At 35.6% G+C, this 19,820-nt stretch overlaps 1 protein-coding gene and 1 pseudogene across 1 annotated transcript in view; one reads left to right on the top strand and one right to left on the bottom strand.

Annotated features, from left to right (window-relative positions):
• The window catches only part of SYT14 (synaptotagmin 14), a 200,632-nt gene that overhangs the window by 147,325 nt on the left and 33,487 nt on the right, over positions 1-19,820 (bottom strand). The gene's annotated exons all lie outside the window — the stretch shown is intronic.
• The window catches only part of LOC105616622 (cyclin-dependent kinase 1-like), a 30,920-nt pseudogene that overhangs the window by 172 nt on the left and 10,928 nt on the right, over positions 1-19,820 (top strand).

Here is a 19,820-nt window from a genome sequence, read left to right on the forward strand (position 1 = left end):
GAAAGCAAGGTTCAAACTGTCAAAGAACTCCAAATAGCATCCTAAAGACTTTGTACTTGTAGAACTATATTCCCTGAAACAATCAGAAAACTTGGCAAACAGCAGGGAGTGGATGGTGGCAGAATATGAGGACTAAGCAGTAGCGGCGATGGCAGAGAAGAGGGGTGAGTTTGTTCAGAGGAAATTGGTAACAATCCAGTCAATTAATGGAGAGAATGAGGATAAAGAGAAGTAGAAGGTAATTCTAAAGTTTCTAGCTTGAGTGAATAGGTGAATGGTACTGTGCTGAGTTTAATCGCTCAGTTGTATCTGACTCTTTGCAACCCCATGGACTGTAGCCCATCAGGCTCCTCTGTCTATGGGATTCTCCAGGCAAGAATACTGGAGTGGGTTGCCATGCCCTCTTCCAGGGGATCTTCCCAACCCAGCTCTCCCACATTGCATGCGGATTATTTACCATCTGAGACCCTAGAGAAGCCCAAGAATACTGGAGTGGGTATCCTATCCCTTCTCCAGGGGATCTTGGCAACCCAGGAACCAAACCAGGCTCTCCTGCATTGCAGGTTGATTCTTTACCATCTGAGCTATCTGGGAAGCCTGGGTGAATGGTAACACCATTTAAAAAAATGAAAAAATACAAACTTAAAGGCATGTGGTTTAGAGCATGGGAGTCGAGAAATCAGTGGAAGAAGAGAGGCAGGTAGCAAGTTTAGGTTTTGACATGTTACTTTAGCATGTCTGCAGACAACTGCAGAGTGGATGTCCAGAAAAGAGAGAAATATGATAGTGCTCTGATGAAGGTCAGGTTCATTATAAAGAGTTGGGAGGTCTCCTTTTGCTCATCTGTTGCATGTAAAAGGCATCACTGACTAAATACAAACCTCACTGGCAAATGACAGGTACTATGCCTTAATGGAAAATCTCCTACTTCACAAATTTTCAGATCAATACAAACCATTAATTTGGACAAAATGAAAACAGAATCTTTCCGCATTAGAAAATGGAAAAAGGTGCCTTATACTTACAAGGCAAATATACTATATAACTCCCTTTTAATCCACTGCTTGGCTAAACGCCCATTCTCTACATTCATGGAAAAACATTTTGTATTTAAAATTTTAAAACAGTAATATAATTGTAGAAAAGAAATAACATTTTCTGACAGAAAGTATTAAAAAGCTTCAGACTTTTACTTTTTCACCCTTATGTCAGGATTGAGATATTTAATTATTATTTGATAATCCCACTTGTCCATAAAACAGAGATGGAACAATACACTGAAATCACCCTGAAGATATGAATATGATACACCATCAAAACAGTTAAATAAAATTACATGAACTCAAACCTCACTAATACAAAACATATTTTTTAGTATTTGATGGAATTTATTCCTAAATTCTTAAACTATGAATCTGCTTAAAAAGCCACAGAAATATTTCTAAGATTATGATCAATTTATCTATAGATAAATCTACTCTCTCCAAACATTCTAGGTCATTTGCTACAGGCAAGTAAATGCTATTTTAAATGTCTATTACCTCTTAACAGAGAACCTTTGAAGTCTCTAACAGCACACAGTTAATTAGTTTAAGTTAATAAGTTAATATCTTACATTTAAAGAACTAAATTTGCTGAATCAAATTTAATTAAACAATAACAACAAAGACCAAACAATAACAAAATTAATAATATCAAACATTTAAGGAGTGCTTAATATTTGCAGGGGGCTGCTTTAGAAAATGCATTACAAACATCATCAAACTGAATCCTCATTACAACCTCATTTTTCAGGTATGGGAACTGAGGCTCAGTAAGAACAAGGAGAATTCTCCAGATCTTAAAATTGTTATTCGGTGACATGAAATCTTGATATAAATATAGGCACACTGATTCCTGCTCCCAAAATGTCAAACGCTAACCCTTACTGCTTTCTATTTGCCAGGCGCTATTTTAATCTTTCATTTTAAATGTAATGCTCAAAACAATTTTGTGATAATAAATACTACATATTATCTTAGGCTTTAGATTAGAAAACTGAAGCTCAGAGAGTAATACGTTTGTCTAAAGTCACAAATCTAGGGAATGATAGAACCTGGATTTGAACCCAGATACTTTGACTCCAGAGTCCACGGTCTTAAAACACCAAGTAATACTACTGCTTCCTTAAATGCCAACCTGAAATATAAAAATAAGGGAAAGCCATGTGATCAAATAACATAGCTTAGTACATACATTGTGAAAAAACATCTCATGGATTAGCTTTGTACATATGTATATAGGAACTGATTTCCGCTTTCTCAAATATACAAATTATAAAATTGGAATCATAGTTATTTTCTATTCAAGATACTTTTGAAAGCTAATGAAATAGAAATTTAAAAACAAAGTATTCTATAGAATAATAAGCCTGACAGGCATTAGTAATGCTCAATAAAAATATAAGGAAGATGTCTGTGAGCTATATGACTCTCTATATGAAGTATCTAAAGACTACACTGCAAAGTCAAAAAGGGAACAAGGTATAGCATCTCACCAGAAAATACGAAAAGTTTAGCTTGTCCAAGATAAATAATTACTTATGCTATGTATATGGAACTGGCTTTGCAGTTATCTATACTATATATTTAGAAAAGAATATATATATATATATTTAAACTAAAAACTAAACTAAACTAAAAAAACTAAAAAAATACCACTTTCTGCCCAAAATACAAAGATGTACTGAAATATAAGGGAGATATTTATTAAACTAACAGTTTCAATATAAATTTATTTATATAGTAATATTCTTTTCTAATCTGTATCAAAATATTAATTTTTAGTTACAAAATAAATATTATAAAACTATTTTTCCCATTATATTTCAAACACATACAAAATAAACAAGTACTTATGATTCCTATACAGTAATTCTTTTAAAAATAAGAATAAAGAAAAACAACTTACAGTTTTCATCATAAGGTCTTTATTGCTGATTTGTGCTGCTGGGCAAGAAATACTAGTCCTCTAACAGCACTGTCATGGAGACTTAAATAATTCATTTAATAGATGCAATTCTATCTCCTGAACAAAATGTGAACTATATAAGAAGTTGACTTTCATTTTAAAAAGAATATTGCTCCCTATTTAATAATCCCTGAATATTTTCCCAGATTTTAATCAGAAAAACCCCTCCATTGATTTTTCTCTGGTTTAGACATAAAACAGATCACCTATCAGAGATCCAAGAAACAAGGTAGGAAGGTAAAAGATTAATTTGATGTTTTGCTTAAATTTCCTTCTGTAACATCTCGGTTACTCCCACAAATAAAAACTGCTGTGAAATTTTTATATTATAATATAAATGATGAAAAACTGAAAGAATGACATACAAATCAAAGAAAGGAATAATACATATCTATAATTCTAGATTTTATTAAAACATAATCACTAAGAAAACATTTACTCACACGTGACATAGTTGGCTGCTGAGTAATTTAAAGGGACAACAGGGGGAAGGCACTGATGTAATAACATGGGACACTGACGATCTTAGAAACAAAACTCCCCTCTGGGAGACAGTCACCTGACCAGGCTGATAAAACAGAGGCTACCCAACTTGTTTCAAATGGCAAACCATCAATAAATTAAATCTGTATTTCCTCTAAGTAACATGTAGTAAATTGGAATTTCGTTCAAATCCCGAAACAACAGCAAAAAAAATACTAATTTTTTTTCAGACTGAAAAAAAGAACGCAAACACTTATGAAGTATGGAACATCAAATACATAATATATTTAAACTTCACACTTAATACTTACGGCTTGCTAATAATGTACTTACTATACTTAATATATTTAAAGCAAATACTTGTTAATAATAAATCAAGCTCTATGTCTGAAAGAGATTTTTCTTCAAGGGCAGGCTTGACTGAGGCTTCAAAATTGTAATTCCAGTGAAGTTGAGACCACGAAAAACTTTTTTCCTGGTAAGTCACCCAATAGCAAAGCACACACATTCTTTTAAACAACAAAGAAGAGTTTCCTGCTCCAAATTTGTTCTCTATTCAGTGTGAATGAATTCTTCCATAATTATCTGAATCTCAAATGGTATGGACAACAGATAAGGTCACTTCTTCCCCTTTTACTTTTTCGATGATTATTCACCCTTCCTTTTCAGTAAGATCTTCACTGATAAGATTCTGAAACTTCAACACAACGCCAACCGCAGGAGAATCCTTCTAGTTAAAGCCAACCTCATGTCAAATAGTTTTAGATATGCTTCAGACTTTAATTCTAAAACATTGAATTCTGATCAATACAAACCAGTTTCTTTCACATCTAAGAACTTCCTCCTATATTTTAATATCATGTCAACTAGTTCTCTTTAAATTTGTTCATATTATTATTTATTTTTTCCAACTTTATTGAGGCATAGTTGAGAACTGAAAACTGTAAGTATTTAAGGTACAACTATGAATAGTCACCACAAACAAGCTAATTGATACTTCCATCACCTCAGTCATCATCTTTTGTGGGTATGTGTAGTGAGAACACATTACGACCTCTTGCCAGGGATACAACCCAGTATCAATAATTTCAGTCACATTGTTATACGTTCAGTCTCCAGAACTGATTCATCTTGTATAAATGAAACTTTGTGTTGGAGCAGAATGAAGCAGGCAGCAGTTTCAGTATTGGTCCTTTGAGGCTGCGGATCCAACCTTCAAATCATTAAAGTGGGGACTAATTTCAGTCAAAAATGTTTTCAGAATAAGGAGTGGTTCTGGAAGTTAACCAAATCACCCATAACAACATCAGCATTAATGACACAGCTGAAGAAAGAATCTATCAGTCAAAAAGGGAAAAGATGAGCAATGGAATGATGAAACCAACAGGAATAAAAATTGGCGGTGCACCATGACGCATCTTTCAGTAGGGTCTATTTCAGCTGGAGATTTAGGGAGATACCACATAATTTAACTAGTAGGTAAACTTTTTTATATTTTAAATTAATAACAACAAAAAATAAAATTTTTGCAATTAAAAAAATAAAATTCAAAACAATGAAGCCTTAATACTTTTAGCAGATAGCTTTGTTTACCCATAGGGGATAAACGTTCTCTTTTCTGTCAGAGTAAATATATGAGAAGTACTAAATGCACCTTAATTTATTCAACAGATACTAAGCAACAGGAATGAAAGCCCGAATAAGACAGATGTGGCTCCTGAATCCAGAGACTTAACAATGCAAGCACTACAAGGCACCTGACCTTGACTTGGAAGATAGAGACTGCCTGGAGGAAATGACTCCTAAACTAAAATATGAAGATATAAAGATTCCAGAATAAGAAAGAAGAAGAGATGAAGCAAAGAGAAAAAAAAAAGAGTATTTATGGTTTTTTAAAAGAAATTCACAGAAAAGAGAGAAATACATTTTATGAGAACAGAATAAAAAGTATAAAGTGTCTAGAGATAAAGCTGGATAGAGAGCAAGGTCAAAATCATGAAAGACCCTGTAAAGATTGTTGAGGAATATGAATTTTACCCTGAAATCAATGGGGCCTCTAAGGGGCTTCCCAGGTGGTGCAGTTAGTAAAGAATCCACCTGCCAATGCAGGAAATACAAGAGATGTGGGTTCAATCCCTGGGTCAGGAAGATCCTCTGGAGAAGAAAAATGGCAACTCATTCCAGTATTCTTGCCTAGAAAATTCCATGGACAGAAGAGTCTGGCAGGCTTCAGTCCATGGGGTCGTGAAGAATCAGACATTATTGAGTACTGTGTGATAAGTTCACTCTGGTATAGAAATAAGGATGCGAGTGGGCTCACTCTGGTATAGAAATAAGGATGCGGGTGGACTAGTAAAACACATTTCGTAATTTCAGCAATCCAAGCTAAAAAACAGTGATAAGCCTACATACTAGACGGCCCAGCTAACAGACTAGAAGAAAGAGGTACTTGTTGGAGCCTACCTTTTAGGCTGTCTCAAATATCTAAACTGGTAAATGCAGCAACACATATGTAAGGTCCTGCATTAATTTTTAAAATACTTTTCCTGTAGCTGCTCCATTAATGCTCCTATTTCCAGTGATAGGAACTTCCAATCCATGGCATGATATCACAATCTTCTAGCAAAATATAAACTACTTAAGGATTTTGTGAACACTATACAAGCTGGCAAGCCATTCACATGCTCTGACAAGTGATCCTTCTCCTATGACGATCCCATTGATATTCAGGTAAATGAAATACAGTCTGTGGGTTAAAATGACAAATGCTATTATTTTTTAAGGACAACCATCGCAGTGACACAAGAAAAGATTAGTACAGATTATCAAAGTGCCAAGTTTTAATTATCTAGAAAAACATGTGACACTAGACAGTCATCTTTATCTCTCACTGAAATATTTCAGGATGAGCTGTTGACTTCTTTCTGTTAAAGAATGACTAGTTACGTAGACAAAAAAACAAAAACAAAAAAACAAAACAAAAAAAACAACCAGATACCATGTCTAGCATTCTTGGGAAAAGCTCACAGTTTCCTCTAAAACGAAAATTTTAATTTAATCTACAAACTTACTACAAACTTTAATTTAACTACAAACTTATCTACAGATAGCATCTAGATTCTAGATGAAAATCTGAAAGCCCAACAAGTCAGTCACTAGGCTTCAGGGCAGGTCATACCACTCAGGCCCTCTCTCAGGCAGGTGCAAATATTACAGCCAGCTTTGCTTTTTCGCCCTGTGCCAACCTCTCTGCTTCATCACAACTGCCCTAACTGGTGACTCGATCTATTGTCATAAGAGGACACAGAAGTCACTCCCTCTCTAATTGAATATTCTCTTTTTCTGGCCCAGCAACCTAAGATGAGGGAATAGCAAACAGCTGTGGACATGACTGAGTGCTGAGATATGGACATGGACAGAGGCAGAAAGAACAAATCTACACAAAAGGATGGAAGGTTACATCCAAAACTCGACGGCTCGGGCTCAGCCTAAGGGCTTCCCTAGTGGCTCAGACTGGAAAAAGAACTGCCCTGTGACCCAGCCGTCCCACTGCTGGGCATACACACTGAGGAAACCAGAACTGAAAGAGACCTGTGTGCCCCAATGCTCATCGCAGCACTGTTTACAATAGCCAGGATATGGAAGCAACCTAGATGCCCATCAGCAGATGAATGGATAAGAAAGCTGTGGTACATATGCACAATGGAATATTACTCAGCCATTAAAAAGAATGCATTTGAACCAGTTCTAATGAGGTGGATGAACTAGAGCCTATTATACAGAGTGAAGTATGTTAGAAAGAAAAACACCAATACAGTACGCTGCTTAGTCGCTTCAGTCGTGTCCAACTCTGTGTGACCCCATAGACTGCAGCCCACCAGGCTCCGCCATCCCTGGGATTCTCCAGGCAAGAACACTGGAGTGGGTTGCCATTTCCTTCTCCAATGCATGGAAGTGAAAAGTGAAAGTGAAGTCGCTCAGTCGTGTCCGACTCTTAGCGACCCCGCAGACTGCAGCCTACCAGGTTCTTCCGTCCATGGGATTTTCCAGGCAAGAGTACTGGAGTGGGGTGCCATCGCCTTCTCCAATACAGTATACTAACGCATTTACATGGAATTTGGAAAGATGGTAACGATGACCCTATGTGCGAGACAGCAAAACAGGCACAGATGTAAAGAACGGTCTTTTGGACTTTGTGGGAGAAGGCAAGTGTGGGATGATTTGAGAGGATACGTTGAAACGTGTATATTATCATATGTGAAGCGGATTGCTGGTCCAGGTTCGATGCATGAGACAGGATGCTCAGGGCTGGTGCACTGGGATGACCCTGAGGGATGGGATGGGGAGGGAGGTGGGAGGGGGGTTCTGGATGGGGAACACATGTGTGCCCATGGCTGATTCATGTCAATGTATGGCAAAACCCACTACCATATTGTAAAGTAATTAGCCTCCAATAAAAATAAATAAATAAATTAAAAACAAAAAGAATCCGCCTGCAATGCAGGAGACCTGGTTTGATCCCTGGGTTCGGAAGATACCTGGGAGAAGGGAACAGCTACCCACTCCAGTATTCTGGCCTGAAGATTTCCATGAACAAAGGAGCCTGGCAGGCTATAGTTCATGGGGTCACAAAGAGTTGGACACAACCGAGAGAATTTCACTTTAAATCAGCTTAAAGAAAATAACTCTATAAACTGTTATTTCATACCTTTACCAATAAACTGAATGAGGGAACTGAGAATACATTCATTAATTTTGTAGATGATGTTAGGAACGTTATGCTGGGCATGGTGGCCAATTCATTAAAAGAAAGATACATGAGGAATCTCAAAATACTAAAGAAGTAATACATCAAAACAAAACGAAGTTCAACACAGATAATGGCAAGTTACTATCCCACTAGGAGCCAAATGCTGATAAAGGTTAATGAATGTTTTGGCTTAATAAAATGGGCTAAACAAAAGTAAAATAATGTTATAATACATGTAAGATAAATATCAGCAGCGTAAAGTTTTTAACAAGTGAAAACTAAGCCTTCTATTATGCCATCGGATTCTTATTAAAGCAGTTAGGCTATCTCATGTTCAAAACAATGTTCCATTTCTAGTCTCCTTGAGTTCCAGTGAAAATAGCAGCCTGATATCCCATCTCTTGTATTTTTACAAATATCTTGATATTAGTTGGAGGCTAATGAAAGTGTAATTCAGTCTTAAATGCTGTGTTCTTTTCTCATAAAAGGATTCAATTAAACATTCAATTAAAGAAGTTTTAAAAAGAAGGGATAAAATAGCCCTAAAAAGAAAGCAGTAGAAATAATAAAGATAAAAGCATCAATTACTTAAGATTAAAAACAATACAAGAATTCAAGAACTTTTTCTTAGATTTGGTGGGGGTGGAGAGCTAAAATAAAATATACACACCTTTAGCAAGTGTAATCAATAATTACAATAAAACTAACACTAATCCAGGGAATTCTGCGGTGGTCCAGTGGTTAGCACCGCACACTTCCGATGCAGGGGGCCAGGGTTCCATCCCTTATCAGTTAACTGAGATCTTGCATGCCCTGTGGCATGAAAAGGAGGCGGGGGGGGGGAGGGGGAGAAAAACCACTAATTCCAGGTTTACTATGCCATATTTTACAGGTAATGTTTCCATTCACATTCTGTGACCCTACCCTTGAAGAAAAGGAAACTGAAACTTGATGGGCTGAATAATTTCAAATTCACACTTAAGTGGCAGAGTCAAGAGTCAAACAAAAGTTTTTTAACATCTCATTATCTGAACCAACATACTGTTTACAAATACAGGATACAGAACAGAGACAACCATAGGTAGGGATGATATTTAAATTTTTAAAGGCAAATACTATGCATACCTCAGCACAGATACATTTCCAAACATCTACAGAATAAGCATAAAAAATTTTAAGTATAAAGACTTACCTTAACTAAAGCCCTGTTTATTTTTTAGTGCTTTTAATATGTGTTGAGTTGCTCACTCATGTTGGACTCTTTGTGACCCTTTGGATTGTAACCTGCCAGGCTCCTCTGTCTGTGAGATTTTTCAGGCAAGAGTGGGTTGCCATTTCCTTTTCCAGGAATTATGGTGGCAACAAGTGAACACTGTGATTTTTGACGTGTTTCAAACATTGCAGAGATTTTGAAAGGGACTGAGCCAGGGCCTTCTTTCTCCCAACTGGTGCATGATCACTCATCTCAGCTTTCAAAAGAGTTTGAGCATCACTTCCCAGCCACAAAAGATCCCCAAGCTGGGAAGGAATGGATCTGAGAACATTAATAAGCCAGGTGAACTGAATGACTGTAATATACGAGAATGACTGTGCTTGAGATTGCAAAATGGTGGTCTTAAAAGTACATTTGAGACAACTTCAAATCTCCGTTAAGTTCAGGATTCAAGTCAAGGCAGAATACCTTGAGATGGCCACAAAAGCACTGAAAAATCTGCCTCCATGTCCAACATCCTCTCTTTGTGAAGCAAGGTTTTCTGCAGCGACAGCAACCAAAACGAGATTGTGACTGGACATGAGCAACACATTTGGAATGTCGCTGCCTCCTATCACCCCCAAATGGGACTGTCTAGCTGCAGGAAAATTTTGCTCAGGGCTGCTACTGATTCTGCATTATGGCGAGTCATACAATTATTCCATTATTATCACAATGCAATAATAACAGAGGTACAGTGCACAATAATGTAAGGCACCTGAATCATCCCGAAGGCATTCCCTGCCCCGGTCTGTGGGAAAACTGTCTACCATGAAACCAGTCACTGGCGGCAAAAAGGCTGGGGACCGCTAATCCGCCACTATGCCACACCCTTAACAGTCATTCCCAGACACATTCCCCATGTTTCAGTCTATATAAACTGGAAAAATCAAGCAGTTCTTCTGGATTATGGAACTCCTCCTCAAGAGTCACTCTTTGTACTTCACGTCCAAGGCAGCTAAGACTCCAGTCCACTCAGGTCCAGAGGGACAGAGGGACGGTGCAGGAGGGCTTTACGGAGAATCAGGAGTGTGTCACAGAGCAGCTGTCTCAGAGGAGGCACTGCAGCTTCCTTGGGCATGTCATGCTAACTCCAGACTCATCAGGCTCTTCCCATGTGTCACCATTCCAAATTTCAGGATCCCACCCGCTCCCCCAACCCACCGCAATCAACACCCTCATTTCAACAGGAGACATTCTACAAAGCTGGGGTCCAGTTTGCATTGTAATTTAGCCATTTTGAGGAAAAGACTTTGGGTTTCATTTTCAGCCATCTCAGTTCTCTGAACTACAAGAGATAAGGCTCTCTTTAGGGGAAGACAGAAATTTTCAGGTGATTTATGAGCTAGGAATTCAAATCCCTATGCTCACCTTTTTCTCCCTGGCCATGTTCATGAAACTTGTTATTCTGAAAAAATGTTACCAGGTGTCAAAATACATGGTCACCCAAGGACTCACCTATTGAAAAGTATTTGATTAGGAGTATCCACTGATGATCTTGTGCCTATCACTATTGCCACACCAGGCCAAGGACAACCAGTACTCTCTTTACTACTTAAAACAGAATCAGCACCTTTAAATCAAATCAGATCAAGGGACCAGTTAGAGAAATCCCAGAACAAATTCGGAAAATGCATTCTTAAGATACTCTTCCTTTAAAAGTACTCTGTAACCAAACCTGTATTAGGGTTCTCCAGAGAAACAACAAAGAGGAGAGAGGGAGGGAAGGAAGGAGAGGAAGGGGGAAGGATTTACTTTGAGAAACTGGGCCGTATGATTGCTGGGGCTGGCAAATATGAAACATCAGGAACAGGCCAGCAGGCTGAAGACCCAGGGAAGAGTTGATGTTGTAGTCTTGCAGTGACAGAAATCCTTCCTTTTCGGCTGGATCTCAAGTCTTTCCTTTCAAGGCCTTCAGCTGATTCGATGACGCTCATCTGTATTATGTACAGTAACATGCTTTGCTCAAAAAATTACTGGCTTAAAGGTCAGTCATATCTAAAATATACATTAGAGAAACATTTAGACTGGTGTTTGACCAAACCACTGAGTACTATACCCTAGCCAAGATGACACATAAAATTAACTCTCACAGTATCCATACAAAAACCTGTACACAACATTAACTCTCACAATATCCATACAAAACCCTGTACACAAAATTGTATAACAGTTTTATGTGTAATAACCCCAACATGGAGAGCACACAACTGTTCTTCAACAAGCGAATATTTAAACAGACTGTGGTACACTGACACCATGAAACACTCTCAGCAATAAAAAGGAGCAAATTACTGATACAGGCAACAACTTGGGTGGAATTCAAGGGCATTATGCTAAGCAAAAAAAATCCAGTCTCAAAAGGTCACATATTATATAACTCTACTTATATAGCATATTAAAATTACAAAATCAGAGTTAAAAAATAGAGTAGTTATTGCTAGGCATTAAGGATATTCATTCAGGTCATTATGAAGATGCATTTATTAATATAAGAGGGATTTTTCTGGTTAAGAATTCATGGGAAGGTTTAGAGAGAAAATGTTTTAAGAGATGCATAATGATTTTCACTAAACCAGATATTAAAATAATTACCAAGATTAACAAAAGGATAGAATAATGAAACCATATAAAAAGTTCAGTATATATGTATACATAGTGAGCCAGAATATGATAAAGAAGGTTATCTCATATCAGTGAAGAAACAATAAACTCAGAGGCTATTCAATAAGCAATGCTGTCATCTGAGTATAGATACAGGGATTTCACATACATATTAGCTATTTGAAAAAATGTTTAAGTTTAAATGAATTTCAATTTTAGATAAAATTTATAAAAGCAAAACAAAAACCCATAAATAAAAATGATTAATACTTTTTTCCTGCATACAAATATAAAAATTCTATGCATCAAAAGATGCTATAATCAAAATTCAAAATTATACAATGAAGAGGACAGCAAAAGTTTAGATATGGCAAAAAAAGAGAGAGAGAGAAGTTACCACTCTTAACATGCACTTGATATTTTTAATAAACTTTAAACCTACAAGAGCAGTTTCAAATAGACATTCACCAAATAATTGTAAATTATCATTAAACTGAAAAATATCCTAAGACTCTTTGCGTACATTCCAAAAGTCACTGGTAAATGTAATCCAGTTGATCTATGCAAGGGCAACAAAGGAAAATTAAGAGAATTAGAACTAAATTCTCCTTTGGGTCTGGTAAAGCCACTCCTGTCTTACCAAGGAATTTCTTTGTGAACAATCCCCAAAATCAAATCTTTTGTGCCTTAATTTCCCATCTACTCTGAAGACTGAGGTGCATACGACGCTGTTGAATATTTTGGTCACTGTGTTGTTTCAAATCACACTGCTCCTACTGCAGGATTTTCTTTCATAAAATTAAGTATAATCTATCAGGTAATGCTGGTTTCTATTCTTAAATCTAATCCTATTCTAATAGATGCCTAGATGACTGTATAGTCCATCTGGGACAAACTAATTCAGCAGTCTTGGTAGCTACAAAAATAAAGGGAAGGCTACTCAAAAAACTGCATAGCAGGCTCTGGAAGGACTCTAATACTAAAAGTTCAGTTTAGACACTTAGGGATTTTTCATTAAAGACAACAGGAAGAAAAATAACATGAAAAATATCCGCATTCATGGTAAACAGAGAAAGGGAGGGTAAAACAACATACCAATTTGACAAAGCTTTTTAAACAAAGAAATGAGAAAATAATCTTCTATGTGATTATTATTAATGAAATCTGCTATAAACTTTTAAAAATACCTTAAAAATTAGGATATTCTTTGACACTGATAATCTATTTCCAGGAATTTTGTGTCAATGTAAAAATTACTTGTTTCTAAGGAAATAATCACAGCTACTGAAAACACTATAAATGTTTCTATTCAAAAATATCATTTGTAAAAACATAAATTTGTACATTTTAAAAAATCCAGAAATAGGAGATTGGTTAATAAATACTAGTATTTCCATACAATGGAACACTATATTATCATTAAAAATTAGATAAACAGTAAGAAAATAAATTGAAAAACGGTTGCTAATGTAGGAAAATATTCACAATGTTACATTAGGTTAGAAAAATTCTGGACATAATTCACAGAGTGATACCTGTTTTGTTTAAACTATGTATATATTTAAATTTAAAAATTATATGATAATATTGAAATATTAATTGTTATTGTGGAGGGTAGAATTATGTGCTATATATTTTCTAAACAATTCTCTGTATTTTCTAAATTACTGACAATGAACAAGTATTCTCTGTATTTTCTAAATTACTGACAATGAACAAGTATTATTAGGTGATCAGAAAAAAAGCTACTGTATTTCATTACATAAATATATATTGAAATTATATATATAAAATACACACACCCCCCTCACACACACAGGATCCTTTTATTCTTAAAAAGGCAATACAGAACAATTTCCAAAATCTGATCTAAAGAGCACAAGATAACAGGATTTTAATATGTGTTATTTGCGAGAAAAGAATGACAAAGGTTCTATAATAAAACACATTTAGGAAAAACTGGGCAAAATAGAGATAAACAGTCTTCTTCAGGCTTCCAGAGCCTTCAAACGCAAATTTTTCAATCTCAGCCACCTCCATGCCAGCCCCTAGAGAGACTCCATAGAACCTCTAAGAATTCGGAGAACCACTTAAAAATCTCCAGTCTCTTCTATTATTCTCACATGCTGGATATATTTTATAAAATGTAATGAGACAGGGAGGGAAGAAGAATGAATTATGTTACAATAATTGTGAACTTCCACAAGGCAGTAATTTCTAAGTACATATTGGGACCAGGGAAAGGGTGCAAGAATTAAAGAAGATAGCAGATGGAAAGATGTGTAAACTTGACTTGCTTACTAAAATTGGTTTTATATGGATATATTATAAAATATGCAAATTGCATAAATATGCTTTTACATGTGATGACAAATCATACGGATGTGGTAGAATTTTAAAGACACTATAAATTGAAATTATATGTATACCTAAGCATTAAATTAAAACTGCACCTTTGACTTTAAAAGTACCAGAGAGTCAGTGGTAAAATTTATGCAGCAGAAAACAAACTTAAGCATTCTTTACCAAACAGATCTTCATATCAGCCATTAGATGGCACCACATACCTACTAGTTAACATAACTGTAATCTTCCCCCATGTGTTTAATTATAAAACATATTTATCTTTTAAGTAAATATCATACATATCATCTTTTGTCATTATTAAATGTTAAGTTTTCAAATTAAGAAAAATAATTAAACAGTTATATCAGTATCACCCTTTCTGCAACATTACAATTTAAAAAAACTAAGTCCATTCAGAAATCAAACTGGAATGTTCTAAGACAACTATTCAAAAGTTAAATGTCAAATGGCTACAGAATGTCTTCCCTTAAGACAAACAGAACATAAGACTAATTTTCTACCTTAATTTTTTTCTACTTCTTTTCTTTCATAAACCTTATACTGTCCAGTTTCTAATTCTTCTCAATAATCTAATTTCTGTCTACTGTTCTTAACTAAATTTCATCATATTTTATTCTCTAATCTAGGACTTTCTCAAATTCTATCAATTTAAAGTATCGCTTCCTAGTCTCTACCCTGATATCTTCTGTTCTTTTTATCTACAATTTAGACACACAAAAAACTGCCCTCTTCTGCTCACTGCTTTTTCCAATCCCAATTAAGATAGAGTAACAAGGATAAGATTGACCCTACGACCTGGAAACAACGAAACGAGACAAAATATATGGAAGACCCTGGACACAGGCAAGCAAGGGCAGTGACCGTGCAGAAAGGAAAAAAGTGATAATTATTATTTTCCAAGCTTACTGCCTGGAGAAAGTTTCCAGGCTGCAGCAAAGAGAAAGGAAACCCAAGCAGAGCCCTGGGAATAAAAGGAGGCTAAGGAGGCCAGAGTTTGCACAGCTGAATGCCAGAGAATGGAAAGAATATTCGCTCAGTCGTGTCTGATTCTTCGCGACCCCATGGACTGAAGCCCACCAGGCTCCTCTGTCCATGGAATCTTCCAGGCAAGAATACTGGAGTGGGTTGCCATTCCCTTCTCCTGGGGATCTTCCCAACCCAGGGATCGAACCCAGGTCTCCCACATTGCAGGCATATTCTTTACCGTCTAAGCCAGCATGAAAGCTGTGCAGAAAGAACTCCAGAGAGCCGTGCTGAGTCACCTATAAGTAAGAATACAGCTGAGTGCTACTCAAGAAATTCCTGTGAGAAAACCACCAGAGACTGGGAAAAGACTCCTCCAAAAAGGATTAAAGACAAAAGTGGTCAGGCATCACACAGCACAGAAACAGGGTCTATTTTCAAGATCCACTGATTAGAATTCTAGAATATCTTGCCCAAAGGTGAGGAAAAATTAAACTGTAGAATAAATGCAGGTATGATTCCACCAAACAATATTTAAAAGAAGACCAAAAGGAACAAGCTGTTTCCAAGTAACAGCCTAATTCATAACAAAATTCAAAACAGTAAACAAAATAGCTAACATACAACAAGGAAAACTTCACAATATCTAGCATTCAATAAAAATTTATTAGGCATGCAAAGAAGAGGAGGTGAAAATTTAAAAAAAAATCAAAACTGACTCAGAATGATAGAATTAGCAGACCATGATATATGGTTCCAGGTAATTTCACCAATAAGCATCTTTGCTACATACTAGCCATAAATATTTTCACCACATACCTAACTGGTCATAAGGTAATTCTGCTGTAAAAGATTAATAATAAAAAAGAGGGACATTTAAAAGTACATAATGAAACATTAAGAAATGAATATATTAAAGAAACTATAGCAAAATACAAAAATGCGGAATATATTTAAAATGTGTATAAAGTCATAACAAAGCTGTACAAATGACTGATTTTATGAGTTGTAACAAGCACTGTCCTCAAAGTCTTTCATTCACAGAATTTTATATGTTTTTTCTTCCTATTAATTCATCTCCTCATTGGAATTACTCTTTTACTTTTTCAATAAAATTTCTTTCTATATTAAGAGGAGTAACAGTTTCCAAATACTAGGATGCATATCTGTAAACTGAGCTTTGAATTTCTGTGAAAGCCATCCACACGGTTGCTTGTTCCTCCCATACTGTCTCATGTCTGTTGACAGACACTGCAAACTTCTAAGGGAAATGTGAGTTCACTGCTGCAGGTTCAGATCACCAAAGGATCTGCAAACTGATACATTATTTCCTAGTATAATGTGCAATCAGGCTTTATCCTCTCTTATTTCACACTTCGAGTATGTTTTATTACCATATTTTCTATCAACTCAATATATATATAGTTTGTTATCATCCACTATTTTAAGATCACCACACCTACTGGTCACTCTATAGACTATTTATATAATATAAAAATGGGTACAGTGCGTTAACAGAGAAATGAAACCAAACTGCCAACCAGTTATTTTATCTTTATGGCAAAACTGCCTTACAGCCAACTAGTTATGCAATGACAATGCTTGCAGGGAAGATGCTTAAAGAGAAATACTAACAGTTATTATAATGTATCCCATGGGTTCAAAAAGCTAGCAAAAAGACAAAGTATTAAGAACCATTGATATATGTTTTTAAAAACCTAAATCAACCTTCTAAAGATGAAAACTATAATATCAGAGGTAAAAAGATTAACAATAGATTAAATATTGAAAAATAAAATATTCGTTGACTTGAAGACATACCAATAGAAAGTAACTGAATAAAACAAAGAAAAAAATTATTTAAAATGAACAGAAAGGCTGTATGTAAACTGCGAGACAACTTAAGGTGCACAAATATATACGTAATTACGGTCCATAAAAAAAGAGGCCAGAGAAGGGAGAATTAAGAAAACGTGAAAAAATAAAGTTCAAAATTTTTACAAATTAAATGAAAATGACAAACTACAGAAGCTAGCTGAACCCAAAAAACATGAAGAAAGGTACAAAAAGGAATACCATATTCAATTATTTAAAAATGGTTATTAAGATCTTAAAAGCAATCAGAAAAAATTTACACATTATGTATAAAGGAAAAAAGATAAGATTAACAACAAATTATTTGTTAGGAAAAAATGCAAGCTAGAAAAAGTGGAGCACCCATCACTACAGCGTTGAAAGAAGGGGAAAGGTGATTAACCTAGAATTCTTACCAGTGAAAATATCTTTGAAAAACAAAGGTAAAATAACTATAATAAATTGTTTTTAAACTGTGAGACATTCAAAAGCGAAAAGAATTCATCACTAGCAAACCTACTTGAGAAATGTTAAAGTCCTTTAAGCAAAAAGAAAATGATACCACATGGAAAGAGAGATTTATCAAAAAGGAATACAAGGCGTTGGAACTGGCAAATGCATGGGTAAAGACAGGTTTCATCTTATGAATTTTTTTAAAAAGATAATCGAGAGTGATATCGTGGAAAATGGAGGAGAAAGCGTCAAGGGTTGGTTTCTGCACTGAAACAACTATTACACTGGAAAAAGGTGTCAGAACCAACTGTTCTTCAACAAAAAAATTTTGTTGTCTATTTCTACCTACATGAGATAGCAGATACTCACTAAACTTACTGTGATAATCATCTCATGATGTATGTAAAGTTGAATCATTATGTTGTACACCAGAAACTTACACAGTGCTGTATCTCAATTATATCCCAATGAGATTTAAAATTTCTTTTTAAGTCAACTGTTTCTGAATTCTGCAACCTAATCACACACTTAGAGCAACCAGAGACATACCTGATGAAGAGGTTGCTGAAATTTGGGAGCAGAGCAGCGGTGTAGGAGCCAATGATAACCCTTCATCCTTGGCCCCGCCTGGGTGGGGAAAGCACCTTATGTTCCTGGAGCCGCTGGCTGGTGCTGGGGGGGGCTGGGGGTGGCAGTAAGCACTCTGTCTTATGAAAATTTGGGGTGGCACACTTTGGTTCTTCTAGCGATTCCCTAAAGGACCAGTGCAGATGTTTGCCTTTGTTTTAGCTCCCTCAAACTACAGTGACATCCCTGGCAGGAACTACTGAAAAATTTAGACAGGTAGATCTTTGTTTTGCTCGGTATTTTGGATCCAGACATTTAAGAAAACCTCTATGAGGTCATGGCTGACCACAGATATAATGCAAAAGGAAATTTAGTGACCACACATAAGAAAGGACAAAGACTTTACAAATATAATCTAACTGCAGCACCCAACATGCAAAAGTCAGCAATCCTTGATAAGCAGGAGAATCTGATTTTCATGCCACATTATGGCATTCAAAATATGCACTTTCCAACAAAGAATCACAAAGCAAGGAAACTGGAAAGTATGTCCCGTTCACATGAAAAAAAAAAAATATATATATATATATATATATATATATATAAACATTTCAAAACTATCTCTAAGAAACCCAGACATTAAAACTGCTAGTAAAACATTAGAAATCAACTGTATTAAATATGCTCAGTGAGCTAAAAGAAACAAGAAGAACTAAAGGAAATTCAGAGAGTAATATATTAACAAATAGAGGGTCAATATATACACACTGTTCAAAAGAAGCAAGAATTCTGATGATGAAGATGACTGAGATATAAGACAACTGGAAGTATTCAGTTTGAGAAGCAGAAACATAATGAAGAAAAATTAACAAAGTCCAAGGGACCTAGGGAATATCGTCAAGCATACAAATATATGTACCATAGGAGTCCCAGAAGGAGAAGAGAGAGGGACAGAAAAATATTTGAAGAGATAATGGCCACCAACACCCTAAATTTGTTGAAATAAATGTAAACATCCAAGAACGTCAAGAAATCCCAAGCACTATAAATGCAAAGTAACCCACACAAAGACACATTAAACTCCTAAAAAACAAACTCTTGAAAACAGGAAGAAAGAAACATCTCACTACATAGCAAAAGTTCTCAGTAACAGCTGATTTTTATTTGTTTTAATCAGAAACCATGGAGGGCAGAGGGAAGAAGGATAACATATTTAAAGTCCTGAAAGGAAAAAAAGAAAGTCTGTGAACCAAGAATTTTAAACACAGCAAATTATCTTTTAAGAAAGAATGAAAAGGTAAGACATTTCCAGACAAATAAAAGTTGATGGAGCATGTTACTAGAAGAACTGTCCTCCAATAAATACTAAGGAAGCCCTTCAGGCTGAAAAGGAGAAACAGTGGACAATACTAGAAGCCACGAGACTAAACAATTCAGGCTAAATGGAACTACACAGATTAAACAATAAAGCCAGTTATTGCATCCTGGGTTTATAACTCATTTCCCTCATCACTGTTT

This window comes from Ovis aries, chromosome 12 (assembly GCF_016772045.2).
Source record: "Ovis aries strain OAR_USU_Benz2616 breed Rambouillet chromosome 12, ARS-UI_Ramb_v3.0, whole genome shotgun sequence".
Classification (NCBI taxonomy): domain Eukaryota; kingdom Metazoa; phylum Chordata; class Mammalia; order Artiodactyla; family Bovidae; genus Ovis; species Ovis aries.